Here is a 21,806-nt window from a genome sequence, read left to right as displayed (position 1 = left end):
CCAAGACTAAATGATTTCAGATAATGCAATTTACAAATCAAGAAAATAAGTACTGTAATTTTTTATTTGCTGACATTTCTCATTCACTCTGCTTTTAGAAAAGTTTAGCCTATATATATTTTTAGCTTGTATTTGTATTTCATTCATGTTATAAAATTACACCTTGGATATAATTTCCAGCTTGTGTCTTTTTTTTTTTTTTTTTTTTTTAATAACAGCCCCCAGTTTTGTTCCATTGTCCTTCATGGGGGTAGTTAGTGACCCTGGCTCTGGTTGGAGTAGGCCAGAGTTCAAACATGCTGTTTTTGGTGCTTATTCTATGTAGCTGCTGGCATGGTAAAATAGGGAAACAATACCTGCTTTGTAGGTTTGTGGGGATAATGACCTAACATCAGCCCAAGTGTACCATAACCGGTAGCTGCTGTATGTTAAACAGAACTGTTTATCTCAATCTCAAATAGCTTCAATATGTCAAATAGGCCTCTGGCAAACCCGTACTTCTGGCAGGGTAGGCCGATTGGTGGCCTTTTCTCCAAGGCTTCCTATTCCGGCCTGCTGGTGGAGGCTGGTCTTCTTATTTATTTACATAGTCCAGGCAAAACGGGTAGCAGCTGAGGTGAAAAGGGCTCGCTGGACGGCGACAGAGCTCTGTTCCCACAGGTTAGCCTGGCCTTGGCATGATAAGGGAGGTGGAGATGGCGAGGAGTCACCGACAGAGTGCACACCCAGCAGTGGCAAAGGAAGCCAACAACCAAACCAGCTGGGTCCGCTTGGCAAAGAAGGGGAGGTAAAGGGATCGGTCCCACCCCCAACCCCTCTTCAGGGACAGACGGAGGTCCTACTCGATCCAGCTCTGGCCTGCCTTCCCCACTTGCTCCTCGAGAACTTGCATCGAGTTATACCTCTCTTGCCTCCTAGAGGGGACCCGGAAGTGCAGGCGGAGGACGCTGAGACCCCTCTGGGGATGAGCGAGTGAGTTTCGGGGCTTCGCGGCGATGCGCGGTCCGCGGCAGAGACCCTGGGCCCAGAGGCTGCTGTTGTGGCTGCCGGACCCCATTTGGGGTCCGGGACTGGGTCCAGGCGGTGGGGGTACCTTCTGTTTCTGCAGGCTGGCTGCACCCCACTTTCGCTCATCCTGCTTGGACAAAGAATGGGGCTTCTGACATCTCCTCCTGCGTTGGGAGCCCCCCCTCGGGAAAACGTCACCGTTTCCCGAAATGACTGTGCATCCCTTGAATTCTTTTCTGAAGAATTTTCAGAGAAGATCTTGTCCTTGTGGCAACATCAGACATTGGACCCAGCCGGTGGAAAGGCCACGTTTCCAGTCTGTGAAAGCACTGTTGGGATGATCTGCCCTTCCAGCATCAGTTTAACTTGCACCAGTTAACTTGCTTGGCGCTTGGAGAGAAGCTCAATAAATGTGTGAATAAATAAATGCGTGAACTCGAGCTGGGGTTGTGGCTCAGTGGTAGAGTGCTGGCCTAGCATGCACGAGGCACTTGGTTCGATCCTCAGCACCACATAAATGTAAAAATAAAGATATTGTGTCCACCTAAAACTTAAGAATAAACATTAAAAAAAAATAATTGCATCAACTCATATCAACTTCCTGGAAAAGTTTGGATACCTGACACTCCTGCCCCCTTTACCTGAGGTATAAACTCCAAGGGGGTGCCTCATCCGTGGAGTACAATAGGTCAGCCACCTGCTATTGAAAATGAGGTTGAACTACTATTTTTTAAAATATTTTTTTAGTTGTAAATGGATACAATACCTTTATTTTTATGTGGTACTGAGGTTCTAACCCAGTGCCTCACAGCACAAGTTTTGTGCTCTACCACTGAGCCATAACCCCAGCCCCAAGGTTGAACTACTTTTATCTGTATTTCTATTTCAATCTGCCAGTTAATCTGGTGCATGGCCATTTAAAAAAATGGAGTTGATTATTTAATTAGGGCACAAAGGTTTAGATAATCCACATCATGGCTTATGTTTGGGAATTTTTCTTGCACAAATTTAGTCTTCTAATTATGTTCAGTTTAACTTAATTTAAACTTTCATGGATAATTACTACCAGGTGCTGGTGTTACCCATGTGAATTGTAGGCAAGAGGCCTGACATGGGTGGGTGGGGGGTTTTAAACAAACCAGGTGGGGCCACTTGCCCCCAAAACCAAACAGTAAAGATAATGGTGAAAAATTGGAAAATAACTTTAGTCAGTATGTCCATATTGGGAAGATAAAGTGAGATCGGGCATCTCAGTCCTGTCTTCAGAGTCCTGACAGGATCTTTAGGATTAAGGACCTTAGATGAGCACTCCTCTGGTGATTAACATGCCTGTGTGCAGGGCTGAGCGGGGTCAAGGAGACAGATACAGAATGAAGGTAGAGATGCCAAGCTTTATCCTGCTTTTTGTTACCTACAGGGCATCTGCAGGCCTAAATGAAGAGCCACTACTTTTAGAAAAAGCAGCATCTCTAAGTCCCTGTTATGTGGGGACTAAGTTAAGAGAAAACCTAATCCCTGTTCATCCATGAATGTGGAGTTGAGGTGGGAATAGTCAGTGATGAAGGTCTATGGGACAATAAGCAATGATGAAGTTCTCAAAAGGAGCTCAGGGCCAACTGGACATTGGATCAGGAAGCATTAAGAAACTCAAGGGCTTGGCTGTGAAAGAATGTATAGTAAAAAAAGAGTCAGATTTTAATTGAGGGGGAATAAGACTTGAGGAGCCAAGTGTCCTTGTTAGCCTGCTTAAAGGACTCAGTTATTCCTGATAGTTCACAGGACTTATGCATTCAGTACATGCTCCATAACCTGATTCCGGATACTCTGCCATGTGGCCTCAACCCAACTTCAAGGTCTTACTTCACTGTTCTCCAGACAGACCCAGCAAGATTGTTGTGTCTGCGCAAGGAAATGCACTACCCGAACTGTGCCTTTGTGTCCTTTTTCTCACGAAACTTGCTGTCCCTATACTGCCCTAGTCCTACACATCCCATGACTCAGAGTAGGACAGTCTTCTCTATGAAGCTTCTGAAGCTAAGTAGACAAACAGATGCAAGACATTTACAGGGAAACCTGGAACCTGGTGGCTGATTAAGCAGTAGGGGAAGTTGATACACTTGCCAGTGTTCCCAGTTGTACTGCTCAAACAAACAAACAAACAAAAACAAAACAAAACCTCCAAAACTTTGCTGTTCCCCCCCACCCCTAGAGAATTCACATTATTGAATAACTGGTGTGACACAACCTGGAATTTCTGAATTGCAGATAAATAAATTTCATTTTTTGAATGAAAACTTGGTAACAGCCTGATGCTAACCTGACAGTGGATTGACAACTTTCCCCCACAGGCACTTCAGTCTGCTTAATAACGAGTTTTTGGCTGCTTTTGTTATTCTCCCAGGGGATAACCCCCTTTCTGTACAATCTGGAGTACAAACCACCAAGTGACAGCAAGAGTAGTGTCACTGAAGTGGTCCACACAGCAAGAGTCTAGGCAATTCCTTGGCTTCTCCACACGTGGATCCCAACACAGCTCCATAAAGTGATGCACCTGTGCAGTGAACTGTGCCTTCTGCTCTTGGTGGCCACCAGACACCTCAGCCCCCCTCCATCTGCCTCATCCAGCTCTGCTCTTGTCAGATCGCAATATTCTTAATCCTTATTCATTTTTCAAAGCAGGGCACAACTTCTGCTCCTTTAGAACTGTGTTGGGGATGTAGCTCAATGGCAAAACACTTGTCTAGTATGCATGGATTTGATTTCCAGTACCTACAAAAACAAAGCAAGATTTTTTTTTCCAAGTTACCAGTGGCTTAACACACAGATCAGGGCCTTGTGCATGGTAGACAAGCACACTAACACTGAGCCCCACCCCGCAGCCACACCACAATACTTGGCACATTTTTCAACCCTTAGTATTTTCTGTTGATGTTATTACTCTTTGTTACTCTTGTTCCTTGGTTTTAGAAGTGAGGGTTTCTCCTGGTCTACCTCCTGCCTTCTCAGGGCCTCTACTGACTCCTGTCTACAGGTATGTGTGTGTGTATGTGTGTGTGTGTGTGTGTGTGTGTGTGTGTGTGTGTGTGTTTTCTTTCTCCAAATGGTACTGGAAATAGAACCCAAGAACACTCTACCTTTGAGCTACATCCCCAGATTTTTATTTATTTATATTTTATTTTTTTAATTTTTTCTTTTCTCCTTTTCCTCCTCTTCCTCTTCCTCCTCCTCTTTTTCTTCTTCATCAGGGATTGAACCCAGGGGCGCTTTACCTGGGTAAAGCCACATCTACAGCCCCCCTCCCTTTTAAAAAAATCTTTATTTTTTAGTTTTAGGTGGACACAATATTTTTATTTTATTTTTATGTGGTGCTGAGGATCGAACCAGTGCCTCATGCATTGCCGGGCCAGTGTGCTACCACTTGAGCCACACCCTGAGCCTCCCCATCCCCTTTTTAAAAATATTTTTTTAGTTGTAGTTGGACACAATACCTTTATTTTATTTATTTATTTTTATGTGGTGCTGAGGATCGAACCCAGCGCCTCACAAATGCTAGGTGAGTGCTCTACTGCTGAGCCACAACCCCAGACCTATCCATCCCTTTTTAATGTTTTATTTAGAGACAGGGGCTTGTTGAGTTGCTTAGGGCCTCACTAAGTTGCTGAGGCTGCTTTTGAACTTGCAATCCTCCTGCCTCAGCCTCCTGAGCCATTGGGATTATAGGCATGCACCACCACGCCTGGCCTCATGCTTTTTTAAAAAAAAATTGAGATAGGGTCTGGTTAAGTTGCCAAGGGCTGGCCCTGAACTTGCGGTCCTAGTGCCCCGGCCTCCTGAATTGCTGGTGTATGCCGCACACTTGGCTCTAGCTGTTTCTTAAATATCGATTTCCACCAGTAGCGTCCCCAGCCCTTTCACTTGTCACTTCTGTGGTTGAGCTACCTTCTTCCATGACTTTGGCTGCTCTTTTAGCTGACTCATGAACATATGCGATGTTGACTGGCATTCACAGGTGCATTTCTGAATTCATCCTTTCCCATCACCTCTCTACCTCCCAAGGTTAATTTTAGTAACTGTTTTTCCCAGGTTCACAGAGCCATGAAGTTATTCTCCTTCCCTGCATATCCAATCAATCACCAAAGATTTTTTCAGGAATATTTCATTCTGTTGTTGCCTGTCACTGCCAATTCCTCTTTTTTAGATGATGTTATAGTTTTCCTGCATTGTTAACATATCCTGTGCCAGTCAGCTTTCTGACACTATGGCAAATACCTGAGCTAATCATCTTGGAAAGAAAAAGTTTATATTGGCTCATAGTCTTGGAGGCTTCAGTCTGTGATTGGTTGGCCCTGTTGCTTTTGTGCTTGTGACAAAGCAACACATCATGATGGAAGCTTGTGGCAAAGCAAAATCACTCATTTCATGACTGGAAGATGAGGAAGAGGGTTGGGGTTCCACTATCCCTTTCAAGGGCACATTCACTCAGTGACCAGAAGATATCCCACTAGGTCTTACCCCTAAAGGGGTAAGTTTCCATCATCTCCCACTAGTACCTCCCTGGGGACTAATCTTTAACACATCGGCCTGTGAGGGACATTCTTGATCCAAACAATAGCATATCCCTCTCCCACCCAGACTCTCCCCCACACTGCTGTCAGAATGAACTTCCCTGGACATTAATTTTGATAATGTTATTCTCTACCTGTAGGATAAAGTCTAAAATTCTGAGTGAGGCTTGTAAGTTTTTTTTTTCCTGATACCAGGGATTGAATCCAAGGGTGCTTAACCACTCAGCCACATCCCCAGCCTATTTTTATATTTTATTTAGAGACAGGGTCTCACTAAGTTGCTTAGGGCCTCTCAAAGTTGCTGAGGCTGGCTTTGAACTCTCAATCCTCCTGCATCAGCCTCTCAAGTCGCTGGGGTTACGGGCACCATGGTGCCAGGTGTAAGTCTCTTCTTTATCTGGTTTTTCCTTATTTTTCTGCCATAACTCTTGCTTCCTTAACACATGGAGCATACATTTTAGTCACATTGAATTTTTTCCCCCCTACTCCTTAAACTTAGTATTTCATTTTATGTTTTGGAGGCTTAACATATGCTATTTTTTTTGTTATCCTTCTTGAGCATGGTTCAGCTTCCAGCTTACTGTCATCCTTGCTGCCACCCCCAACTCACCTAGGTGGAGGTTGTTATTCCTAATTTTGTGTCTTGAAACACCTGGGTCATATGTGTCCATTATAATCCATCTACCTGTATCTGTGTTATAGTAGTTGGTTCATAGATCTTTATGGATTGAACGAACAGGAAGTGTCTAGGATTTCTGTCACAAATTACCACAAATGCATGGCTTCAAAGAAATGTATGCTCACAATTCTGGAGGTTAGAAGTTAAAAATCAAGGTGTGGCCAGGCCCATGCTCCAAAGCTCTAAGGAAGAACCCTGCTTTGCCTCTTCCTGTCTGGGGTTCCCAGAAGTCCTTGGGGGCTCCTTGGCTTATAGCTTCAGAACCCCAGTCTCCGCCTCCCATTTCACAGAACTGTCTTCCCTCTGTGTCTCTGTATTTGAATCTCCATGTTTTATCTTATAAAGATGCCAACCATTGAATTCAGGGCCTCCTAATGTATTTTGATCTCATCTTAACTAATTACCTCTGCAAAGACCCTCATGTCCAGGTAGACCTGAGTTTTGGTGGGGCTGAGAGGTCCATGTGCCCTAGTACAAGAAGCATTGCTCTTTTTTTCTGTTGTGTGCTTGGATCACATAGTTCTGTATTAAACTACTGAAAGAACTTATAGGTTCCTCCTTCCTTTGGCAGATCAGTCAAAGCCACGTGCAGTGGGTGGTGCATGCCTGTAATCCCAGTGGCTTGGGAGGCTGAGGCAGGAGGATCTCAAGTTCAAAGCCAGCCTCAGCAAAAGCGAGGTACTAAGCAACTCAGTGAGACTCTGTCTGTAAATAAAATACAAAATAGGGCTGGGGGATGTGGCTCAGTGGTTGAGTGCCCCTGAGTTCAATCTCTAATACCCGCCCCCACCCCCCCAAAAAAAGATCAGTCAAAATACTTTTAAAATCACCTTCAGCCATAAGGACATACTTGATTTGCCTCTTATTTCAGAGGGCAGCTCCTTTCTTCTGTGGCTTCTCTAGCTCTGTCCCACATTGGCTAGGTATTCTAGGGTTCCAGCCATCTACCAGAATTTGAATCCAAGTTTTTGGCATTTTTTTTTACAAGTAGTTCAGACCCCTGAGGAGATGTATCTCTCTGAATTCAGAGTCTCAGTCCTAAAGATTTTTTAAAGAAATATGTTTTTAGTTGTTAATGGAACTTTATTTATTTATTAATTTATATATGGTGCTGAATCAAACCCAGTGCGTCACACATGCTAGGCAAGCGCTCTAACACTGAGTCACAACCCCAGCCCAGTCCTAAATATTTTTGAAAATAAATGGTATATTTGGAACCCTCAGTGATTTATACATTTGATTATTTTATTTTTTATTTGTTTATTTATTTTATATTTATTTATTTTTTGTATGTGTCCATCTAAACTAAAAAAAATATATATTTTATTGGCTGTTCAAAACATTACAAAACTCGGGCTGGGGATGTGGCTCAAGCGGTAGCGCGCTCGCCTGACATGCGTGCGGCCTGGGTTCGATCCTCAGCACCACATACCAACAAAGACGTGTTTGCCGAGAACTAAAAAAAAAAATAAATATTAAAAATTCTCTCTCTCTCTCTCTCTCTCTCTCTCTCTCTACTCTCTCACTCTCTCTTTAAAAAAATGTTTAAAAAAAAACATTACAAAACTCTTGACATATCATATTTCATACATTTGATTCAAGTGGGTTATGAACTCCCATTTTTACCCCGTATACAGATTGCAGAATCACATCGGTTACACATCCACGTTTTTACATATTGCCATACTAGTGACTGTTGTATTCTGCTATCTTTCCTATCCTCTACTATCCCCCCTCCCCTCCCCTCCCATCTTCTCTCTCTAACCCATCTACTTTAATTAATTTCTCTCCCTTGTTTTTTTCCCTTTCCCCTCACATCCTCTTATATGTAATTTTGTATAACAATGAGGGTCTCCTTCCATTTCCATGCAATTTACCTTCTCTCTCCCTTTCGCTCCCACCTCTCATCCCTGTTTAATGTTAATCTTTTTCTCATGCTCTTCCTCCCTGCTCTGTTTTTAGTTGCTCTCCTTATATCAAAGAAGACATTTGGCATTTGTTTTTAGGGATTGGCTAGCTTCACTTAGCATAATCTGCTCTAATGCCATCCATTTCCCTGCAAATTCCATGATTTTGTCATTTTTTAGTGCTGAGTAATACTCCATTGTGTATAAATGCCACATTTTTTAAATCCATTCATCTATTGAAGGGCATCTAAGTTGGTTCCACAGTCCTGCTATTGTGAATTGTGCTGCTATGAACATCAATGTAGCAGTATCCCTATATTACGCTCTTATAAAGTCTTCAGGGAATAGTCCGAGAAGGGCAATAGCTGGGTCAAATGGTGGTTCCATTCCCAGCTTTCCCAGGAATCTCCATACTGCTTTCCAAATTGGCTGCACCAATTTGCAGTCCCACCAGCAATGTACAAGTGTACCCTTTTCCCCACATCCTCGCCAGCACTTGTTGTTTGACTTCATAATGGCTGCCAATCTTACTGGAGTGAGATGGTATCTTAGGGTGGTTTTGATTTGCATTTCTCTGACTGCTAGAGATGGTGAGCATTTTTTCATGTACTTATTGATTGATTGTTTATTCTCCTCTGAGAAGTGTCTGTTCAGGTCCTTGGCCCATTTGTTGATTGGGTTATTTGTTTTCCTATTGTTTAATTTTTTGAGTTCTTTGTATACGCTGGATATTAGGGCTCTATCTGAAGTGTGAGGGGTAAAGATTTGTTCCCAGGATGTAGGCTCCCCATTTACCTCTCTTATTGTTTCTCTTGCTGAGAAAAAACTTTTTAGTTTGAGTAAGTCTCATTTGTTGATTCTTGTTTTTAACTCTTGTGCTATGGGTGTCCTATTAAGGAATTTGGAGCCCGACCCCACAATATGTAGATCAGAGCCAACTTTTTCTTATATCAGACGCAGAGTCTCTGATGTGATATCAAGTTCCTTGATCCATTTTTTTTTAAAGAGAGAGTGAGAGAGGAGAGAGAGAGAGAGAGAATTTTTAATATTTATTTTTTAGTTCTCGGCAGACACAACATCTTTGTTTGTATGTGGTGCTGAGGATCAAACCCGGGCCGCACACATGCCAGGCGAGCACGCTACCGCTTGAGCCACATCCCCAGCCCTCCTTGATCCATTTTGAGTTAACTTTTGTGCATGGTGAGAGAAAGGGATTCAGTTTCATTTTGTTGCATATGGATTTCCAGTTTTCCCAGCACCATTTGTTGAAGATTCTATCCTTCCTCCATTGCATGCATTTAGCCCCTTTATCGAATATAAGATAGTTATAATTTTGTGGATTGGTTTCTGTGTCCTCTATTCTATACCATTGGTTCACCCGCCTGTTTTGGTACCAGTACCATGCTGTTTTTGTTACTATTGCTCTGTAGTACAGTTTGAAATCTGGTATCGCTATACCGCCTGATTCACACTTCCTGCTTAGAATTGCTTTTGCTATTCTGGGTCTTTTATTTTTCCATATGAATTTCATGATTGCTTTATCTATTTCTACAAGAAATGCCGTTGGGATTTTGATTGGCATTGCATTGAACCTATAGAGAACTTTGGGTAATATTGCCATTTTGATAATGTTAGTTCTTCCTATCCATGAACAGGGTATATTTTTCCATCTTCTAACATATTCTTCTATTTCTCTCTTCAGGGTTCTGTAGTTTTCATTGTATAAATCTTTCACCTCTTTTGTTAGGTTGATTCCCAAGTATTTTATTTTTTTGAGGATATTGTGAATGGGGTGGTTTTCCTCATTTCCAGTTCAGAAGATTTGTTGCTGATATACAGGAATGCCTTTGATTTATGCGTGTTGATTTTATATCCTGCCACTTTGCTGAATTCATTTATTAGCTCTAGTAGTTTCTTTGTAGACCCTTTTGTGTCTTCTAGGTATAGGATCATATCATCAGCAAATAGTGATAATTTAAGTTCTTCTTTTCCTATCTTAATGCCTTTATTTTCTTTTGTCTGTCTAATTGCTCTGGCCAGTATTTTGAGAACTATATTGAATAGAAGTGGTGAGAGAGGGCATCCCTGTCTTGTTCCAGATTTTAGAGGGAATGCCTTCAGTTTTTCTCCATTTAGAATGATGCTAGCCTGAGGCTTAGCATAGATAGCTTTTACAATGTTGAGGTAAGTTCCTGTTATCTCTAGTTTTTCTAGTGTTTTGAACATAAAGGGATGCTGTACTTTGTCGAATGCTTTTTCTGCATCTATCGAGATGATCATATGGTTCTTATCTTTAAGTCTATTGATGTGGTGAATAACGTTTATTGATTTCCGTATATTGAACCAGCCTTGCATGCCAGGGATCAATCCCACTTGATCATGGTGCACGATCTTTTTGATATGTTTTTGTATCTGATTTGCCAGAATTTTATTGAGGATTTTTGCATCTAAATACATTAGGGATATTGGTCTGTATTTTTCTTTCTTTGAGGTGTCTTTATCTGGTTTGGGAATCAGGGTGATATTGGCCTCATAGAATGAATTGGGAAGTTCTCCCTCTTTTTCTATCTCCTGAAATAGATTGTAGAGTATTGGTATTAGTTCTTCTTTAAAGCTCTTGTAAAACTCTGCTGTATATCCATCCTGTACTGGGCTTTTCTTGGTTGGTAGTCTTTTAATGGCTTCTTCTATTTCCTCACTTGATATTGGTCTGTTTAGGTTGTTTATATCTTCCTGACTCAATCTGGGTAGTTCATATGTCTTAAGGAATTTATCGATGCCTTCACTATCTTCTATTTTATTAGAATATAGGGTTTCAAAATAATTTCTAATTATCTTCTGTATTTCTGAATTGTCTGTAGTGATGTTGCCTTTTTCATCCCATAAGCTGTAATTTGGTTTCTCTCTCTTCTTCTCTTTGTTAGCGTGGCTAGTGGTCTATCAATTTTATTTATTTTTTCAAAGAACCAACTTTTAGTTTTGTCAATTTTTTTTTTTAGAGAGAGACAGAGAGAGAGAGAATTTTAATGTTTATTTTTTAGTATTTGGCGGACACAACATCTTTGTTTGTATGTGGTGCTGAGGATCGAACCCGGGCCACACGCGTGCCAGACGAGCGAGCTACCGCTTGAGCCACATCTCCAGCCCCCTGTCAATTTTTTTTGATTATTTCTTTTGTTTCGATTTCATTGAATTCAGCTCTAATTTTAATTATTTCTTGCCTTCTACTGTATTTGCTGCTGACTTGTTCTTCTTTTTCTAAGGCTTCGACGTGTAGTGTGAGGTCATTTTTTGTTGGCTTTTCCTTCTTTTAAGGAATGAACTCCATGAAATGAATTTTCCTCTTAGTACTGCTTTCATAGTGTCCCAGAGATTTCAATATGTTGTGTCTGAGTTTTCATTTAGCTCTAAGAATTTTTTAATTTCCTCTTTGATGTCTTCTGTAACCCTTTGTTCATTCAGTAGCATATTGTTTAATCTCCATGTGATGTAGGATTTTTCCTTTCTCATTTTATTATTGATTTCCAATTTCATTCCATTATGATCAGATAAAATCTACTCCTTTGTAATTGCTAAGATTTGCCCTGTGACATAATATATGGTCCATTTTTGAGAAGGATCCATGTGCTGCTGAGAAGAAAATGTATCTGCTTGATGTTGGGTGGTATATTGTGTATATATCAATTAAGTCTAAATTATTAATTGTATTATTGAGCTCTATGGTTTCTTTATTCAACTTTTGTTTGGAAGATCTGTCTAGTGGTGAGAGAGGTGTGTTAAAATCTCCCATGATTATTGTGTTGTGGTCTATTTGACTCTTGAACTTGAGAAGAGTTTGTTTGATGAATGTAGCTGCACCATTGTTTGGGGCATATATATCAATGATCGTCAAGTCTTGTTGGTGTATGGTTCCCTTGAGCAGTATGTAGTGTCCTTGTTTATCCCTTTTGATTAACTTTGGCTTGAAGTCTATTTTATTTGATACAAGTATGGACAGCCCTGCTTGCTTCCGGGGTCCATATGAGTGATATTTTTCCCAACCTTTCACCTTCAGTCTGTGTATGTCTTTTCCTATCAGATGAGTCTCCTGTAGGCAGCATATTGTTGGATCTTTTTTTTAATCCATTCTACAAGCCTATGTCTTTTGATTGGTGCATTTAAGCCATTAACATTTAGGGTTACTATTGAGATATGGTTTGTATTTCTAGCCATATTTGATTATGTATGTTACTTAACATGATTTGTTTTTCCTCTATGATTAGTTTTTCCTTTACTGTACCACCTCCTGCTGTTGGTTTTCATTGTTATTTTTCATTTCCTCTTCCTGTAATGTTTTGCCAAGGATGTTTTGAAGAGCTGGTTTTCTAGCTGCAAATTCTTTTAACTTTTGTTTATCATGGAAGATTTTTATTTCATCTTCAATCCTGAAGCTTAATTTCGCTGGATACATGATTCTTGGTTGGAACCCTTTTTCTTTCAGCGTTTGAAATATGTTGTTCCAGGATCTTCTAGCTTTCAGAGTCTGTGTTGAAAGATCAGCAGTTATCCTGATTGGTTTACCCCTAAATGTAATCTGCTTCCTCTCTCTTGTGGCTTTTAAGATTCTCTCCTTATTCTCTACGTTGGGCATCTTCATTATTATGTGTCTTGGTGTGGATCTCTTATGATTTTGTACATTCGGTGTCCTGTAGGCTTCTAGTATTTGTATTTCTTTTTCATTCTTTAAGTCTGGGAAGTTTTCTAGTATTATTTCATTGAATAGATTGCTCATTCCCTTGGTTTGGACCTCTATACCCTCTTGTATCCCAACAACTCTTAGGTTTGGTTTCTTTATGTTATCCCATAATTCTTGGATGTTCTGCTCATGATTTGTTAACATTCTCGCTGAACTGTCTATGTTCTTTTCAAGTTGAAAAACTTTGTCTTCATTGTCTGAAGTTCTATCTTCTAAGTGTTCTACTCTGCTGGTAATACTCTCATTTGAGTTTTTAATTTGGTTTATTGTTTCCTGCATTTCCAGGATTTCTGTTTGTTTGTTTTCTATGTCCTCTATCTCCCTATAGAGTTGATCTTTTGCTTCTTGGATTTGTTTATGTAATTCATTGTCAAAGTGATCTTTCATTGTCTGAATTTGCTGTATAATGTCTTCCTTGAGACTCCAGATCATCTGAAGCATGTATATCCTGAACTCTTTGTCTGACATTCCATCAGCTGCAGATATTACCTCATCTAATGTTGAATTGACCTGTATTGTTTGTGGTCCTTTCTTTCCTTGTCTTTTCATACTGCTCATGATTCTTTCTAGCTTTGTGAAATTGTTGTGTTAATGTTTTCCCCCTTATATATTTGTATTGTTCTTGTATAGCTCCAAAATCCCTCTTTTGCGGAGAAAGACAATGTTAACAGTTCCCAATATCAACAGTACATTATCTAAGCACAAGTTTTCATTATTAATACATTTATAGTTAGATTCTAAGTCTATAGATATTGGTTTTAGTTATTATTTAAGAATATAGTCATTAGTTTCATAAAAGGCATACCATATCTGGTGGCATATAGAAAACTTAATTTCAGACGAAGGATGTTATACTTAGAGGGAAAGGAGTGAGGGTATGAGGTTGAACTAACTTAGCACTTTTGGAGAACTCTAACTGGTAATAGACTGGTAATTTATGGAAGAATGTATAGACTCAACCTCCTATCTGTATTTAGATAGTTACCCTATGTATAGATAGCAAAAGTTAGGAGATTGAAAGTGGGATAGAGGGAATACAAATGAAAAAAATAACAAGGAAGAAAAGAGAAATAAGAGAGAAGGAAAAAGAAAGTAAGATAGAAATAAAGAAAAAAAATGGGGGGAAGGTGGGGGTATATGCAATTCCTCTATATTATATTACTTTGGTAATTTGGTTGTTCATGCACAGTTTTTGGTTTCATATATGTTGAAGTTGTGGAAGAGCGAGAAGAAAAGAGAGAAAGAAAGAGAAAAAAAAGTCTCTCAGAACACTGTTTTCCTTGCTTCCAGTAGGTGGCGTTGTCTATTTCTAGCTTGAGCCTCTGTATTCAGGGTGGTGGGTTTAGCCAGTGCGGAAGGAAATGAGCTTCCACCTGTATCTTCCCTACTCTAGTCTCTGAGGTAGAAACCAGGTGCCTGTATAGTTGTTGTTTTGCGTTGATAGCTACAACCCCCAAAAGCTTGTGGGAAATATTTTGAGTTATTGCAGCTAAGGGTGGGGGAGTTGGAAACCGGGTACCTGGATCAGCCACAGAACCATGCTGGTAGCCACACCCTCTTTGATGGGTTTTAAGGGTTGATGGGCTTCCTCTGGACTAGCACACGGGGCAGGGCTGGGCTTCCTCCTCTGGTCTGGCTTGGCTGGCGCCGGGCTTCCTCCTCTGGTTTGGCTTGATTATTTTATTTTTTTCTCTTTCTTTCTTTTATGGTTCAAGAGATTGAACCCAGGAGCACTTAACCATTGAGCCACATCCCCAGCACATTTTATTTTTTTTATTTTGAATTAAGTTGCTTAGGGCCTCACCAATTTGCTGAGACTAGCCTCAAACTTGTGATCTTCCTGCCTCAGCCTCCTGAGTCGCTGGAATTATAGGTATGTGCCACCATGCCCACTTGTCATAGATTCTTTTCTTGTGGAGTCAAATTTCCTTTTTTAAAAAATATTTTTTAGTGTTGATGAACCTTTATTTTATTCATTTATTTATATATGGTGCTGAGAATTGAACCCAGAGCCTCACACATATGAGGCAAGCATTCTACCACTGAGCCAAATGGGTTGTTGGGAAATCATTGGGAGCATTTTAAAGTATCTAATGTGTGTAGAGGTCTTTTACCCTGTACTGGGATTGGAGAAAAAGAAACAGAGATGGAAGCATCTAGAGGTAGATGACAGTAAGGGAGTAAGTTGCTTGACACTGAGAATATGGGCTGTGATTTTTGGTCAATACCATGATCATAGAGTGAGGGATTGAAGTAAAGAGGAGGAATTGAGGCTGAGAGGCCAGGATATGAGAAATATCATTTATACAGATAATGGAAATATTACTAAGAGTTGTGAGAAAGGTGTTGGCAAGGCTAACAATGAGGTTGGAGATAAATCTGCAAGGAATTGAGAAAGATAACTGAGAGGTCTCTAGATGTCTACAACAGGACAAGCTCTAGCTGCTGGATGGCCAGGAAACAGCTGAATTCAGTTTGTTATCATTGAAAACTTGATATCATTACACCAATTTAAACAACATTTTTACTGCTGGGCATACAGACTAAAGTTTTGAGCATGCTAACCAAGCATTTTACCATTGAACTACACCCCCAGCCCTTTTATTTATTTTAAAATTTTGGAGACAAGGTTTTGCCAAGTCGCCCAGGCTGGCCTCAAACTTGTGACTCTCCTGCCACAGCCTCCTGAATAGCTGGGTGTGCCATTTCACTCAGCAGGATTTACATTCTTTGACTATGTCAGATTGGCTGTTAGATCTCTGGCAATGGACTAACTAGAAGGCAGTTCCTCTAGAACATGTGATCCTTAGCATGCTGTGGGAGAGAATGACTGAGTGTTTCATAGTGGAAGAGGCTTTGTGTGGGGAAGAACAGAATGAGTCTGGAAAGACAGGGAGAGGCTTGGTGTGGAGATGGAGAAGAAATCCTGTTTTCTGAGCTGGGCCTGGTGGTACAGGCCTGGAATCCCAGAGGCATGGGAAGCCCTTTCTTTCTTTATTTCTATGGTGATGAAGTTCCTGTTTTCTTTGGCATTTCATTTTTAAAATGAATCCAGTTTTGCAGGACTTCTAAGTTTTGGTGATCTGGTCCTGTAGGATAGATTTGGCAGATTTAGAATGCACCAGAATTTTACTGTCCGGTAGGGTGGCTACTAGCCACAAGTAGCCATCTAAATTTAATTAAATCTAAATTTTAATTAAAAATTTAAAAATCAGCTGCCCAGTCATCAATAGCCACATTTCGGTATGGCTCTTGGTTATCATATTGGAAAATGCATGTATAGAACATTTTCATAACTGTGGAAAGTTCTGGTAGACTGAGCCTTTCTAGGCATTAGTGAATTATTTGAGTTTATTATGGTGTCTTGCTAAAAAGAATTGTCCTTTATAGCTAGTGTTTAGAACCTTGATGGCCTTATTCATATTCTTAAGAGCCTTTTCCCTACCAAGGTGACTGTCCCTGCCTTGATGACTCATGCTTGTAATCCCAGTGATATGGGAGGCTGAGGCAGATGGATTGAAAGTTCAAAGCCAGCCATGGTGACTTGGCAAAATCCTGTCAAAACAAAAACAAAAACAAAACAAAACAAAATATCTTATCCCTGCATTTCAGGACTTGCCATCTGTTTGGCACACAAGGTGAATACATGTGCAAGGGATATAAAAATGTTAGACCCAGCATCCAAACTGAACATGCAGAAGAGAAGGATGGATCTGGAGTTAGGGGAATGAGTGTGCATATTGTTCCATGATACAGTATCACAGCTAATTTTGAAATAATTTGAAGGCCATGACCATTATCTAATAAAATCAGGGCTGTCCATGTTTTAGGCTTTCATTGATGATGGAAATACTGCATTGAGTATTCCTCAGCACCCATTTTTTTGGAAAGATTCCTCTAAGCAGAGGACCAACTCTCTCTAATATTATTATAAAACAACTTCTCTAGCTTCATTAAGCATTTTTTTTTTTTTTACCAGAGATTGAACCCAGGGGCACTTAACCACTGAGCCATATCACCGGCCCTTTTATTTTTCATTTTGAGACAGGGTCTCACTAAGTTACTTAGGGCCTCACTAAGTTACTTAGGGCCTTGAGAAGTTGCTGAGGCTGGCCTCAAACCTGCAATCATCCTACCTCAGCATCTGAATCACTGGGATTATAGGCATGTGCCACTGGGCCTAGCTAGAAAGCCTTTTTTTTTTTTTAAAGTATTTTTTAGTTGTAGATGGACATAATACCTTTATTTTATTTATTTATTTTTATATGGTGTTGAGGATTGAACCCAGTGCCTCACATGTGCTAGGCAAGCGCTCTACCATTGAGCTACAACTCAAGCCCCTAGTAAGCCATCTTTAACAATTAAAATTTGAGAGGAGAATTTTTTTCCCCTCAGGACACAGGACAGGACTCAGGGCCTTGCATATTCTAGGCAAGTGCTTTGCTATGGAGTTAAATCCCCAACCCCAGGAGAAATTTTTAAAAGTAAGTTGAAAATGTTTTTCTATTATCTCCCTTGGATACAGCAAAAAGTACATTTTTTTTTTTTTAAGATGCCAAGTCTCACTATGTTGTTCAGGCTGGCCCTGAAATCCTGGGCTCAAGTGAATCTCCTTCCTCAGTCTCAGCTGGGACTATAGGAGTGTGCCATCACACCCTGTGGAATTTGTTTTAGTATATATATATATATATATATATATATATATATATATATATATATACACACACACACACACACACATACACACACATATATTTAATCTTTATTCTTATTTTTTTAAATATTTATTTTTTAGTTGTAGTTGGACACATACCTTTATTTCATTAATTAATTTTTATGTGGTGCTGAGGATGGAACCCAGGGCCTCACACATGCTAGGCGAGTGCTCTACCACTGAGCTACAACCCCAGCCCTAGAATATATATTCTTTTAGAATATATATATTAATTATTATTATTATTATTATTTTTGCTACTGGAGATGGAACCCAGGGTGCTTTACCGCTGAGCTATATCCTCAGTCCTTTTTATTTTATCTTGATACATGGTTTTGCTGAGGCTGGCCTCCAGTTTGTGATACTCCTGCCTCAACCTCCCAAGTCTCTGAGTCAGTGTGAGCTCTTGCCGCAAGACCCCCGCCCCTGTCTCTGGCCTGGAAGCTCTAGCCTCCAGCCACCTTTTTTGAAGAGTCTTCCGCAGGTTAAAACCAGCGGTGAGAGGGGCAGATGGCCTTCTGCGAAGGCAGAGAGGAAGATGACTACAAGAGGCTGCAGGGGACCCAGGGATGAGAGTAGGAGTCAGGTGAGAGCACGGGTCGCGAGGAGTCAGAGACTCCCGGCTTCCTTCCCGCTCTAGATAATAGCTGTTTGCTGGCGTCTTTTCCAGGGTCATCCTTGGACCCTTCCAGCCATCCAACAGGAGGAGTTACTATTGCCATTCTACTTTGAGAAAACTGAGACCTAAAGTCTGCCTGCCAGTGATGGTAGAGCTGGAATTAGAATTCAGATCTGGCTGCGCTTGATGACTCCGATCCCCACCCATCTGTGAGCCTGTGAGCGAGGCCAGTACCGGGAACAAATGTGAGGCCCGGGACCCACCGAGGGAGGTGAGCAGACCGCGGGGAGGGCTGGCCGATCCCCTAGTTTCTGCAGCGCAGGGGGCTGGACCGCGAGGCTCGGCGCCAAGGGGCCTGCTGAGCGGTCTCTGCCAAGAGGGGGCGCGCGGGACGCCCCAACGGAAGCTCCGGGACGTGATTGCTGTCCAGGTCTGAAGGGGTTGACCACTGGCCAAGAAACCCGCCTGGAGGGAGACCCTGCCCGGAGGGAGACCCTGCTCAGGACTGGAGGAGACCTCTCAAGTGCCCCAGGTAGGGGCGGAGGTGGGCCTCTCAGGGTGGGAGAGTGGGAGGGTGGAGGGCCTGGAGACGTCCCCCTGCCCAAACCCGGATCCCCAGACTCAGCACCACCTGACCCACCCTGGTGCAGGGCAGGGTCCGTAGCCGGGTAGCTAGGTTAGGGTCCATCTTGGGTTCTGTAAAACATCCCTGAGGCTTTTGGGCCCTGGAAGGGTCGAGTTGTGGCATTGAGGGACTATAGGGTTGTCAAGGAAGGAACCTCTGAGACCCCCTAGTCAGTGGGAACCAGGCCTCACCCCAGGCCTACCTGGGAGGCGCTTTAAATTGCCCCTTTTCAGCGTCCAGAGTATTTGGAAATCACTCAATCTAACTGAGGCCAATGGTGGTTGGTGAGGTGAGTGGGCAGCCATGCAGAATTCTGGTTCCCACTCTGATACTGACTGTGACTCCTCTATCAGTCATTCCCTCTCTCTGGTTCTCTTTTTCTTTTTCAATTAAAATTCCTAGGATCCTAGAGTATGGCCTATATCCTTGCATATCTTAGATTGCATGTCCTTGGAGCACAGTTATCCAGTACTTGTACTAAGGGCAGTTTTCTGCAGGGTCCTGGACTAGGGCCTTGGGAGGAGGACAAGGGCTTCATCACTGGACAGCTGCCTGGCTAGGGAGGGAGCACACTGCAGGTAGTGCCTTGGGTAGCCCCAGGCTGGGGAGCAAAGCACTGTGCCATGTGACATGTTGATGTGTCTCTCCCCCAGTAGCTTCCAAGAGCCACTGAGTCCTATGTGTTTTCATCCCTGAGCCCCACCATTGGCCCAAGCTAGGCAAGGAGCAACCAGTAAGTGCATAGTTGGTTTTTGTTGATGGAACAGAGTATGGCTGTTGCCTGGGAGAGCTGCATGGAGTGGACAAAGTGGCACTCTTCAGGGGAAATGGAATCTGAAGGGACTCGGAGAGCAGAGAGGGCACCCTGGGAAGGAACCCAAGGAGGCTGCGGTGCTCCCGATTGACTGGTGTTCCCCATCAGGGTGGGGACAGGAAGGATGGGTGCTCAGAAATTTTATGAAAGGAACATAGTGTGTGAGGCAGGGTGATAAGATGGAAGCATCGTGGGCTGGGGATGTGGCTCAAGCGGTAGTGCGTTCTCCTGGCGTGCGTGCGGCCCGGGTTCGATCCTCAGCATCACATAAAAAGATGTTGTGTCTGCCGAAAACTAAAAAATAAATTTTAAAATTCCCCCTCTCTTTCTCTCTCTCTCTTTCTCTCTTTTTTTTAAAAAGATGGAAGCATCATGAGGGGAGGAGAAAGCAGTATAACCTCAAGGCTGGAGCTGGGATGAGTGAGGGAATGTTGGAAATAGAGAAAGACAGATGTCACTTCTAGACAGGTTGAGGTTGGAGGGTGGATAGCTGCCAAATGAGATACCCAGTGTACACCATCCCATGCAGTGGCTGTGACTCCTTCCTGTTGAGTTTTAGAGCTAGAAGGGCTCCTCAGCATTCATCACTGTAGAGTGAAGGAGACTGGCCCTGAAATTGACATGACTCATCAGTGTGGCCTGGAGAGTGGAAGATAGAAAGGGGAGACTTAGAGAGAGGGGAGAGTACAATTCTTCAGGGGAAAAGAGGAACTGGTGATTGACAGAAAGGAGGAGAAAGTACATTCAAACATTTCCAGGTCACCTTGACAGCACTGAGGAGGAATACCTGTTTAGGCATTAGTAATTGGTCAGCATGTTTGGGTGTGGGGATGCAGGAGGGATCCACACCTCTACCCTCTATCATCAGGCTTGTTGGGCTACAGTGATCAGCAGCTCTCAAAGACACCCGTCCCCTTGGCTGAAGCAAAAGAGTCTGCATCTGGACTGTGAAGGGGTCTCAGGGCCTGGCACTGGGCAGGAGCCTGCACACCCGGCACAGGGTGCAGGGACCCAGGGAGGTTTGAATTTTAGATGTCTGCCCTCCACCCTGCCCTTAATCCTGAGCACATCTTTAACTGAGCACCTGAGCACAAAGCACTGAGTTTGGCACTTTGCTATGTATTGCTTCATTTGGTCCTTCCACTGGTCTCAATGGGCAGGTGAAATCTATATCTATATCTATATCTATATCTATATCCATATCTATATCTATATATATACATATTATGCATACATCTATATGTAGTATACACCACACACACACACACACACACACACACACACACACACACACATTTTTGCTTTTTCCCCAAATGAGGAAGCCAGGGCATAGGGAGTTTGAGTTTGAGCAAGTTCCCAGGATGACACAGTTAGGGACAGGGGAGGCTGTGGCAACAGTCAAGGGCTCCTGATCAAGACTTGCCTAGTATGGCCTAGCTGTTCTTTTAGAAGAAAATATACTGACTGATGGTAGCAAAAGAGAAAATATTTTGGGATGAGAGACTCCATGGAAGAGGGCTCCTTGGATGAGGGCCTTGACTTCCAGGATTAGAGGGAACCTGGGAATTCAGGAGGCTCTCTGTGGAGCACTGAAATTATGAGTAAATCTTTCTTTAGTAAATCTGCTCATTTTTCAGCAGAGGCCTCCTCCTGGCCCAATGGACCCCATCCCCAGTTTCCTGTGGTCAGAAGGCTTGTCATTGAGCAAGGGCACTTGGGGTTCTGGCCTCACAGCCTCCCCCAGGCCCTCATTCTGCAATCTAAAGAAAAACAACTGACACAAAAGAGGCTGATGGAGATGTGTTTTGTTGGCAGTGGCATGGGGGTTAACAGAATTGAAAAATTGAAACTGTAGAGGTTAATGACCTTGGGAAGGGCTGGGCTGATCTCCTCATTGTGCCCGAGGAGGAAGTTGGGGCTCCCACCATGCCCAAGGCCACCCAGTGAATTAGTGCAGACAACATTTCCTGCATGTTTTAGGTCAACCTCAGAGGCCTGGAGGCTGTAAAGTTAAGCAAGACAAAGAAATCCCCATGGACAAGCCTCACCTATGTGCCATGCGCAGTGCCTGCATTTCCACGGTCATCATTTCCTTCACCCCGAGCCACGGGAGGATGTGGAGAAGTCCCACCTCTGCCAT

General features: G+C 42.4%; 1 pseudogene; it reads right to left on the bottom strand.

Moving 5' to 3' along the window:
* Nucleotides 1-3,397: 3,397 nt before the first annotated feature.
* LOC113193560 (mitochondrial import inner membrane translocase subunit Tim8 B pseudogene) lies at nucleotides 3,398-21,806 on the bottom strand (annotated as a pseudogene).

The sequence above is a fragment of the Urocitellus parryii genome, chromosome 9 (assembly GCF_045843805.1).
Source record: "Urocitellus parryii isolate mUroPar1 chromosome 9, mUroPar1.hap1, whole genome shotgun sequence".
Taxonomy (NCBI): Eukaryota; Metazoa; Chordata; class Mammalia; order Rodentia; family Sciuridae; genus Urocitellus; species Urocitellus parryii.
The sequence above is the reverse complement of the archived record's forward strand: the minus strand, read 5'-3'. Positions and strand labels throughout refer to the sequence as shown.